Below are 12,037 nucleotides of genomic sequence, written 5' to 3'. Positions count from 1 at the left end.
TGGTATTCATGTAATAATCTGTCAAAGTACCAGTATAACCATCTTGTACAATCCCTTTAAAACTTAAAAATTCTGGTATTGCTGTGTTGTGAATAGGGTGCACGTAACTACAGCTGGCCGTTGTAGGCGTTTTTTTTTTCTTTTTTTTTTTTTCATTTTTTGTAGATACAGCTGACAACTTTAAATATTTTCTCTAAACGATAACATTCTTCTGTAAAGTAACGTTAGTTAAATTTTTTGTAGCAAATTCATTTGGTTGCTGAGTCGTTGAGTAAAGTAGGGGCTCGTTTGCTAAACATTTGTAGCTAAAAACGACATTAAACTATATAGATATATAATAAAATACAAGACAAATATCTTAGAACAATATTACATTTTATCGTACTGGTATAAAATAACAATTCTAGTGTTTTTCGTAGTTACACTGTATTTTTACACTTATTAGCCATTAGCTAGGAGGCTAACGGCAAGTTGGCTCCATAGCTCAGTGGTTAGAGCACTGGTCTTGTAAACCAGGGGTCGCGAGTTCGATCCTCGCTGGGGCCTCTCCTTTTTTTTTCCTCTTTACAATCACCTGAAGATTTTATAGTAAAGCAGTACTGCCTATTAACAGAATAACACAATTTATCATATGGAAATATAAATTTAAAAACTGATGCAAAGTGTTTTTTTTCTTTTCATGCGTTACATTTAAGCATAATTTTTAGCTTGAGTATAATTGTTGTTTACAGTTTAAAATCAGGGTTTTGTTTTTAAAAAACAGAGTTTGCTTGCTCTTAAAATCTACATCCAAACAGGAGTTAAATAAGCTGTTATCCAAATGTGGGTAGACGACATTGTTCTCATTGCAATAATGGTGTCTTTGTGTGCTGAATTCCAGCTCTGCTTTGAACAAGGTCATTGATATGCTGAGCATTCAATCACGTAGGTAGTGCCAGCCTATCTCTGCCAACTTCCTTTACAAATCTGGCATCCCTCTGAAAATTAATTTAGCTCTCTGCCTCCAGAAACAGAAACACTGCTTTACAGAGCAAGTCTCTCTGTTAAACAAAGCAGCATTGGAGTGGTTAATAGCATTTTAGTAGATTTCTTTGGACATGAAAGTGTCTGAAGTAGTTACTATATTGTTATGGTTATTAAAACATGGGTGTATATGTGTAATCAAAACTAGAGAGAAAGAGAGAAGGCTTTTTATTAAAAAGGGCTAAACCTACTGTACTGTACCATTTCAAATAAATTAAATGTGATGTTATAGTGACACCTATCGGCATTATAAGTGAAATAATTTAAGAGAAGAAATTATGTAGTGAAAGTAACCATGTAATGTCAATAGATGGCAGTGTTGCACTACAATAATTTTTATTTATTCGTTTAATAATTAGGTTTATTTATTCATTTACATGCATTTTATTTTTTTCTCTTTTCTTTCTTCTTGATTCATGGACTATACAAACTGAACTGTATATTTTTTATTGTATGCAGTTGGACAAATTTATAATAATGACAATGTTCCTTCGATAACAATATATTTAAAACATTGGGAGATTAAGAAATGACTTGCTGTTGTGAATTTAAATAATATGAACAGTCTAGCAATTCAAGATTTAAATACTAAGAGATTTTTAACATTAAATTGCCACGTTTTAAAATTAATTAAAAGTATTTACTTAAAACAGGTAATAATACATAATTAACCTTAATTTAATGTAACTACTGGTTAGTTATTGTGTTTTAGACTTCTATTTTTATTTTTTATTTTTTACAGATGAATGAACCTGCCCTTACTAAAGAACCTGATTGGGCACTGTCTTATATATTACCAGAATCTGCCATTAATGGTCATGGGAATTAAATATTAATAAAAGTCCACCCATATGGTGCTTCTGCTCATCCTTCCCTTCGTCAAGAAGATTAAGAGCGTGCATGTTAAAAATATATCCTGTCATCACATTCAAAAATGGTATTTATTTTCGTTATGAATCACATTGGATCAAACGGCATCTGAAGGGGAAAACTTCATGCCTGAAAACTGAGCCGTCTTCTTTGTGGAATACATTTTCCAGACGAAGACACAATGATTATTACATGTAAAATCAGCAAATGTCGAAAGGTTTGACAACTGCTCCCCTTATAAAGAATGGACCTTGTGGCTGTAGGATGTTGGTTGTTTCGATCCATTTCAAATCAGAACAACCATGTCACCCCAGCATGAACCCATCTCATATCTCACTTTAGTCACTCTGTCTTCCTGGTAATTATGTTCAATTAATGGGACAGTAGTGAGTGCTCTCCTCTAGCAAGCTTTAAGTGGAGCACTGAACTGGAACAAATCCCGTTTCCTGTCACGTTTTTCTGTTCTCTTATCAAAAGGTTGATCATCTCCATCCCACAGACCCAGATCCTGCAGTTCTGGAGAGGTGCTGGAGCATTTCTCTCTCCCATGTGTCACTGTTCATCACAGTGGACACATCACACTGTATTCATCAGTCCATGTCGACAAAAGATGTTCCGACAAGATATTATATATATTGAAAGTTGAATGTTTTCAACTGTTAATCATTCTGAAATATTTAAAGCAGGCAGGGTTAACCTTATAGTAGTGCTCAACACTGATTGCTGTCACACTTTCAAAATCCTTATTCACTTGAATTAAGATTATAATCATTGAATTTTAAAGCATATCCACCACAATAGCAGACTGTAGCACCACTTTTTACTTTGAAATGAGAAAATGACTAGTTTTAGTAATATTTAAACTAGTCTTGTCTATTAATAGGACGGGGGTGACTGACACGAGTCAGTGAGTGGGAGTAAAGGGTCTGTGGCTGGCTCCAGACCGCCAGGCGATCCTACATACAGCTGTTTACTCACAGCTTGGGGCCTTCCTGAGGACCTGCCCCCCCAGAGACCCGGAGCACAACACGGCTACTGCCCCAACACTCAATCTGGGGCTTGAACCCAGCCCCTCCCCCAAGTTAACAGCAGGTTAACATTACATAGCTGGCAAAGATACAGCCTGACCATAAAAGTAATAAATTATAATCCTTGATGGGCTTAAATGTGTTTTAACCAAAATTTTACCCTGAGGACAGCGTTATTATTATTGCTCAACCACATAGCTACCTCCATGAGCACCTTAGCAACCACATAGCAACTTATCCAGAACACCCTAGCAACCACTTGGATTTGAAGCTACCCAGGGGTGCGTTTTCCAAAAGCATCGTTAGCTAACTATGGTCACAGGTTCCATTAAACTCTCAAGGTAATGATGGAACTTGTGAACAATATGCGAGCTGACATTATCGAGTATGTTATTCACTTTGCAAAAACAATCCGAAGCACCTCATAGGTGTTCAAAGCACTCACTGTGTGATGAAGCCATGATCCATTCATAAAAACTGTGGCTGTGTCCGAAATCGCCCTATTAAATATGGCACTATTTGAGGGGACAACTATTGGTAGTGCTGTCCGAAACCACAGTGGACGTTATCGAGTGCACTCATTCAATCCCATAATGCATCACAATAACCAGTGTCCGAACACGCTCACTCATTTTCATTCACTCCTTCAACTGGACTACATATAAAAGTGGAGTAAGTAGAGAATAGTGAATGAGGGTATATGGTCAATTTCAAATACAGCATGTCTCTTGCTTCGTTTCTAAAGGAATCAGCTGTTTTGACCGATTTAATGAATCACTCATTAGGACCTGAACTTGCTGCCACCTACTGCCAGTTTTAGTGCCATATTTATTTATCCATGAAAGGCCTAAACCAGCCAAGTCACCAGCACAAAAACATACTCCACAGAATATTATTTGGCATGAGTAAGCTTTCTGGTTGAAAAGCCCTCTTCCCAGCTCTCAAGAGCTACACACACTTTTTTGAGTGGTCAGATTCATGACTGAAGCACCACGGATCAAGGGTTGCCCTTTGGAGGCTGTAAAAGCTTGCTAAACACAGCGCTAGAAAGCATTCGTAAAGAAAATAAACAGTCATAAGGAGCTTGGAGCTCAGCAGGTGTGGCGCCATACGTAGAGAGCCGGCAGCAAACATTTGGTTAACTCTCCTATTGAACAATGAAAGAACTGGCTTTACGGCCATCCGTAGCATTCGTACCATTGCATTGTCTGCACAGTCAGGTCAGTTATCTTCTGCTATTGTGCTCTGTGAATGGAAATAGCTGAGATACCCTCCCCAAGTGAGTGATAACATCTCCTGCTAGAGGTTTTATGAAGCACCAAGTGTGCAGCAGACAATAGACTGACCCTGAGAGGTTGAGTTCCAGCCGCTCCGATGGGCCACTCTGGGATTTTGGGAATTCCCTCTAAGACCTCAGGATCTGGTCTGAAAACAAGAGGTTTTTACAAAAGTCTGGGTGGCCAGCAGTTACTGTGGGTTTAGAACAGAAAGGCTTGTAATTTAAGGTTGTTTTACAAATTGGAAATATTGTTCATTCGGGAAGTTGGTGAGTAGTAAAATGTGTGGGCTGTAGAGAGGTCGATTTTTTAAATTTAGAAAATGACATATAAAAAAAAAAAAATGAATAGAAAAAATATTATTATTATTATTATTATTATTAAATAAATAAATAAATAAATAAAACTAATTTTATTATTTCTGGCAATTAATGCTTTCACAAGTTTTGAAATTTGGATTTTTGGAAATTTGGATTTTTTTGAATATTTAGCTCTTAGAAAATAAGATATAGAAAAGAAAATTAATTATTATTTCCAACTAAATAAATACTGAATTGCTGAATTCAAGTAAAACAATTGTTTTACATAATATATATTTAAACAAAACCATTAAGAACATGTTGACAAGGCTGCCAGTAGATTTTGGAACTGATACAAGGCCAAAGAATGTTTTTGATTAACTGGTCTGGCCAATATACCAATCCATCATACATCTAAATTCATACTTGAGCTCTTGGGGTCACATCCTGTGTTTTTTATTTGACAGAATGATGTTAAATAAGGAATAGGAAATGACAACAGTGGGGCAAAAATTAATGTAAAGGAACAATTGCAGATAATCAAGGCTGACATCACTGGTCTGTCTGTTATTCGTTTTATTTGTGCCTGTGGAAGAATGAACTTGAGCTGAAATCCCAAATCAGCCTTAGCTGTGAACAGGCCGGCAGGGTCATGGCTAAAATACACATGCCATATCAAACACATCCACAGAGAGGATGAAATTACTATAATTGTCTTTTTTTTCTGCATATTTAATGAGTTGCTGAGCTTAAGTTTGCCCCTTCTGGTAGATTTTGTAACTACACCATCTTGCTGCAAAAACTTTCTTCTTTAATATTTATTGATACATATATCCATTGAATTTTATTTATTTATTATTTAATTTGTTTATACAAATTAATGAAAATGCTTAGCCAGTGACAATTTTATTGAAGGGGCTCTTCAGCGCATAAATAATTTTTGCTTATTTTTTTAACCCTGCTTGCTGCCTTCACAACTAATCAGTAATAATGTGCATGTTGTGGAGCAAAATAATAAAAATAAATAAAAGAGAATAAATAAAATATTAAAAATAATAATATTTTGCCTGTGATAAATGGAAATGTTAAAGCTTTTTATAGGCTTTACAGACATCCTTGGTTTAATACACAATAAATATTTATTGGACTGATTTTATTTATTTATTTATTTATCTATTTATTTATTTCAAATCTGCAGCCTTCATAACCCAGGATAGTCACTAATAAAGTGCATGTTGTGGTGCAAAATTAATAAAATAAAATAAATACTTTTGTCCATGAGCAAAGATGCATTTTAAAATCACATCATAAATAGAATTTATATAGCTTTCTACAGGCTTTTAAAGACATTCTTGGTTTTAAATCCAGCAATCTGGGAGCATGAAGGCTTTTTCATGCATGTATCAGCCATATAATCCTGATTTGTGAGGATTTTGGACATAAAGTACAAGATAAATATGCACGAACACTGCTCTTTTTGTATGGGATAGAGACCTGGTGGCCAGTATAGACTGCTCACGGGCATTTGTGGCTCCCCTGCAGGAAGCACTAAGGAAATCTGGGATTGCTGTTGGTCTGGAAGAGTAAACATGGCGTCAACCACCATGCACTGGCAGCTGGCCTGTGCCTATGCCATCCATACACATACAGTAGCTCCTCTTTCAAGAGCTGGCTAATGCACCACTAAGCTAACGGCCTAAAAAGAAAAAAAAAAAAAAAAAAAAAGAGAAATATGCCCTTGACAGGTGGGAGGCCCATTAAAAAAAGACCTAATTTTGAAATATCAAATTATTAGTTATCATTGTTTAATATAAATCCAAAGTGCATTAAAACAGTTTATTTAAGCATTATCAAAACGTTAGAATGATAAACAAGTTTCTAGCTTGAATCAGACATTCATCATGACATACTATGACATACAACAAATCTTGATGCAATTAACCCCACGGTTTTCCCTTTACTCACTTTCCCTCGATGGTCTACACATCTGCTGATGATTCCTCATCTTTTCCAAGGACTTCAATGTGGTCTACATATGTTTGGCTGGATTTCCTTGTCCATTTAGCCCCGGTTCCCTCTGAATTAGTAATGTGCTTTATGCCACCATGCAGATGTCCAACAGCAGGCAGTTCCCTCAAAATCATATTTGGATTGAACCTTTTCAAAGCTAATTGGTGATGAATTAGCAATGACGCACCATTGCTCAGGGTCTCTTCACATCAGATGTTAAATGTGGCTTGTGTTCCCGTTTTTCTAATGCCATGTCACAAATTTGGTGGTCTGATGTTTCACTACTAAAGCACAGACTTTTCATGCCTCAACATTCGGTGGATGTAACAGAGCACAGCTTTCAGGCACATGTCACTCATTTTATCTGAAGTTTCAGACTCAGAGCGCTCCTGGAACCTACCCAGCATGCCAGGGAATAAATTATATCAGTTCTGGGAAGTGGCTGTAATGCAAACAAACAGCAATGTGCTAATGGCTGGAACATTTCACACCCAGCAAACCAGTGTAGTGTATAAGTCTATGAAAGTTGATTAATAGTGGCTGGTCATTTTCTGCTCAACAGATGTATTTTTCCTTGTTTGTGTGAGTTATGAGTCAGATAAATATATATTACCAAAGGATAGATAGATAGATAGATAGATAGATAGATAGATAGATAGATAGATAGATAGATAGATAGATAGATAGAGAGAGAGAGAGAGAGAGAGAGAGAAAGAGAGAGAAATGACGGCCATAGAAAATGAATGGGAAATAGGCAAAAATAAATGGCCACCATAGAAAATGAATGGGAAGTAGGCAAAAATACAAAACTACAGAGATGTTTTTTGAGTGTGCAATCTACAAATCAGCCACAACGCAGAAAAAAAGTGCACAGCAAAGAAGGGCTGACAAAACTTAAACAATTATGCCTATAAACACTGCTCAGTAACAAAGGAATAAACAGCATTAAATATATATATGACTATATATTTATATTTTCCCATGTGGATTTCATAGGAGGTTTGATTTGGTCACGTGGAAAAGAATGCTGCTTGGTTTGAAAGTGACTTCTGTGCTTTTATAAATCGCTACACTATTGGCAATAGACAATAGTGCTTAGTATCTTGCCTGTTATGTCGTCCTCAAGGTGAAAAGATTTGGAGTCTGTTTCAAATAGTAAATTAGCAATTATAGCGATGCTTGCACTCATTTAGGACCACTAAACTTATGTAGCCTAACTGTAATAAAAATATTTTTTGCCTTAGTCATAGCAGCTAGGAATAAGAATATAACCGATTCCTTTATAATAAAGTGGGACAGAATCAAGCAATAGCAGAACACAGACTTCTCTATTTGCTAGAATCTGGTGCAGTACAGGGTTTATGCTGCGAGCTGTACTCAGTCAGAGCAGGAGGCTTTGATCTTGGCTCATCACGGTCCATTCCACCAGCACCCATATGGACTCACTTTTCTCAGGTCTGTTTTGGATCTCTCTCTCCCTTATTTATAGCCCCAAGAGTAGTTGTAAAACAAGCCCCTCTCAAATGTTGCTCTCATTCACCAGTACTTGCAGTGATGCTTTTGTCATGACATTCAGCAGCATTTACTACAGTTTTCATTGACATGAACGTCATCATAAACCTAAAAAAACAACACCCTTATTTTGCTACAATCATCACAAACAATACATGCAAAAAACAAGAACTGGAGGTCCTATAGGTCCTTAATTTAAGGTTTAGTGACTGAAAAAAATCAAATATATATATTTTGACAAGTAGTGTAAGTATTTTTAAAAAATCATTGAAAAAAAAAAAGTAAAACTGAAGTACACTTAAACTGATCTGTTTTATGAGCACCTAAACCATTTCCCCATTATGTGTTCACTGGTAATTATGTTTCCTAATGCATTAATGGTTTGCAGTACATTGAGAAGACATATGCTAGGAAATAGACTTCCTAATTATTCATAATGTATGGGCAAGAGCAAAGGCCATAGTCGTACACGAAATAACCCCCATTTGGTTGTCTGTCTTTAGAGCCTGGTCTTTATGTTTGAGTAATGTCCTGTGACCATTCACTCCTCTATTTATTTTTGTTTCCTCTCATTTTGAGGGACAAAGAGCAGGCGTCCTCTGGCCTCCTCTGGGAGGAGGGTGTTTTCTGTTCAAACAACCCCAAATACAGGTACAGTTGTCTTTGCCTGACTCCCTGCACCCAGTTCCAAGCCGCCAAGCTTTGAGTTCACTGTGGGAGCCATGAAGGCTGACCTCTAATAAATATTCTGTTTTAACTCTTGTAGCGAGTGTTATTTTCTGCCTTGTTATTTCCACTGATAGAAAAACGAAACATTATGATGAGAGCTGTGGGAGATCCAGAGGGTGCCATGTTCACTTCAAAGGGCTTCAAACGCCTTTTTAGTATGTAATTAAAAATATTACACCTACAATAAAACACTGTTTCCAATAACTCTAGCTAATGGTTTATTGCTTTTTGTAAATGTTTAAAGCAATTCTGACATATTTTTTTTTCCTGTAAAAGTTTTTTTGTTTTTTTTTGTTTGTTTCCAGAACTAACTAAAGAATAAATTAGATTATATAATTTTCCCAAAGAATATTATCGTTTTGGTTCAATTAATGGTCCCACATTTTCCGCATTGTGGACAGAATACTGTACTATAAACTTTTTTGTCCCGTCTTACTTTTAAATGTGCCGCAAATTTTGAAGGATGAGGAAAAGGGAATCAGTCACTGATGTCAGAGAAAAATGCATCTGAGGCAGACCAGACATAACCGCTGAGGAAATCCACTAAGTGTGCTCCCAAAAACGAGAAGGGGAGGGGGAAATATTACTGACATTCCATTGCAGCACCTGACTTGGACTTGGTTCAGGTTGTGTCCTGGCTGAAGCACTCAAGAAATGCTTAACGTGAAGGGAATTAGATTATTAGTGCAGCAGATGGCTGTTACATAGCAAGATTGCTATTTAATGATAAGCACTGCAAAAACCCTTCAGGGCTTCAATGTTTTCTCAGCTTTGTTTCTACCCGATAAGCGTAGTTCTTATAAAGACATGATACCACGCCAGTTGTCCAATTCATTTTGCATTGTTGCTAGACTTAAGCTAATGCCTGTTTTCACATCCAAAAACTAAATGTTCTTCCTCTTAATTGGTATTTGAGAAAAGCAGGCAGCACATGTGTTAAAGGCAACCTAATATCCAGTGGGAAAATGAGAACACAAATCTACTGCTAAGTCCATCCATCATGCTCAAACTGAAAACGACTGGTGCTAGTAGTGTCTGTTTGCTGCGACAGCTGTCTGCGCTTCATGTTTTTGTGCTATTTAAAACCTTTATGAGATGTGCAACCATTTTACACTTCATTTTTTGTGAGGTTATTATATAAAAATAAGACAGCTTTCAAGAAGGGTGTGGGTTGACAAAAAATCGAGAGATGATAGTTCTGGATTTCAATTAACATTATGTTCGGTATGAAAAACTTTAAAACAGTACAATAAAAGTATTTTTTTTAAAGCATACATTACTCAAAAAAAGTTCCTCATATGTTGAGGGACTGTTGATTGTTATGAATGTAATTCACTTGCTATTATAGTTTCAACGAATTTCATATACTCATAAAAAAAAAAAAATCATAACAATCACACATGACATTATCAAAGTTACATTTATTATATCTGGTCACCGAGTGTTTAATACAAAGAAAGATAACTTTAGAAGCATTATTGAAGTAGAACGGTGTGTGGTGGTATGGCACTTTTCTTTTCACAGACAGAAATCCCCTATAAGACAAATAACTCAGATTCATATAGTGCATAGGGAATTATTTGATTGTCCACTTCATAGCAATGAGTTACAAAATCAAAAGCAATAAATACTGTACAACGATAAATCTGAAGTTAAAAATGACATGCCAAAATATTACATTACATACAATATCCTTAAACAACAGCATTTGTTATTCATCCCTTTACAATAACATTTTTTATAAAGTCAGTAAATTGTACAAGTATAATTCAATATATGATTATATATACACATATATATTCCAATATCAATATTTAAATAAAGTGCCTTCCTTTTTGAAGCTCTGAAAGGTGAAATCTTACCATCAAATGTACTAAGAAAAGAGTGTATTGTAACTAATCTTCAACAACCAGTATTGCAAATTAGAAAAAGATATCAAATTGTACATTTTTGCCAACCAAATACCCACATTCATCAGTTTATTCACCAAATATATTGACACACAAAATCAAAACTCGGGTATGCAGACACTGCGATTTACTTGTGACAGAACCAACCCAGGCTCACTGGGACAAACAGTGGTGATATTTCTGCAAAATATTGCATTGTTTCTTAGACGTTTCACTACACCTTCAAAGCGAAATGTCCATTGAGTGGCATTAAACAATGTAAATTTGTCAACATTTTATTACCTTGGGTGTTGTACGTACATACATATCATGGCAGTTTGGAAATGAAATGTACGGCGAGTGGCAATAAAGGTTAAACAACACATCACCTAAACCCTAAAACCTAACCAATAGTGTTAACAAAAGCAACTGTAAGATAAATACGCATTTTCTGAAGCAACCATGCCATTTTAGTACATTCAGGACTTGTGACGGATACTCCACATTGCAAGTTCAATGCAGTACCAGGTGAGCAACCAAGCAAAGTTTACTACATCAGAAAAGCCATACAAATGGTTGCTGTTTATGTGATGCAAATATAAAAATTTATATTCTCTATGGAAAAAGTTTTTTAGGTCATCATGACACAGTATTGTGTAAGGAATCAAGCTCATATTAATCGATAATCTGCCCTCTGAAATCATCATTTGTGTGAAAAGGAATAAAAGTTGTTGGTGTTTTACCTGCCACCAGTGTTCATTTCAGCTGGAAACTGCAATGAACTTAGGTATGTTTTTGAAGTTTTGCAAAAATGTAGGAAGAGGCACGTATTCCTAATGAGCCTAGGTTGGACAGAACCCATGCACATACCACAAAGATCATTAAATCCATGTCTGTAATATTTAAGGTAAATACACTATCACTAAGAACAGGATATTTGAATGCTTCCAACATTTTCACAGCTGGACTGAATGACATTTTCATGGCTGGCTTTTATTGTTATCTCAGTGAATACATCTTCACGGTTTTGCTCAGGTCTGACAGGAATCATAAGCGATGCTAATGTGCACTTGGCTCATTCCTACATTTGGAGATCTTCTCCTGCAGAGTTTGTTACTTGCAACCTGTCTGTATTTTTTCAAGCGAATGCAAATACCTTGATTATATCCCTTTCAGGTTTAGAAGTTTATTTAGAGTTATAACTAAACTCTAGAGGAATGTAGATCTCAAGATGAACCAGGAACCATAAATGATTTTGTATCAAAAGTACCTTGCTCAGAATCACAGCTGTATTGAAGAGCCTCAGAAGTCTTGACCTTGCAGTAACTAACCTGCGATTTAAACCAAGGATCTTTTAGTTACAGGTTCAACATCACTCAATGCACATCTGCAGCAGTAAT

General features: G+C 35.9%; 1 non-coding gene across 1 annotated transcript; it reads left to right on the top strand.

Annotated features, from left to right (window-relative positions):
* The first annotated feature begins 473 nt into the window (after window positions 1-473).
* Window positions 474-546, top strand: trnat-ugu. Its single transcript has one exon. It is a non-coding gene; the product is annotated as a tRNA-Thr (tRNA).
* Window positions 547-12,037: the final 11,491 nt, after the last annotated feature.

This window comes from Cyprinus carpio, chromosome B17 (assembly GCF_018340385.1).
Source record: "Cyprinus carpio isolate SPL01 chromosome B17, ASM1834038v1, whole genome shotgun sequence".
NCBI classification, from domain to species: domain Eukaryota; kingdom Metazoa; phylum Chordata; class Actinopteri; order Cypriniformes; family Cyprinidae; genus Cyprinus; species Cyprinus carpio.
The sequence above is the reverse complement of the archived record's forward strand: the minus strand, read 5'-3'. Positions and strand labels throughout refer to the sequence as shown.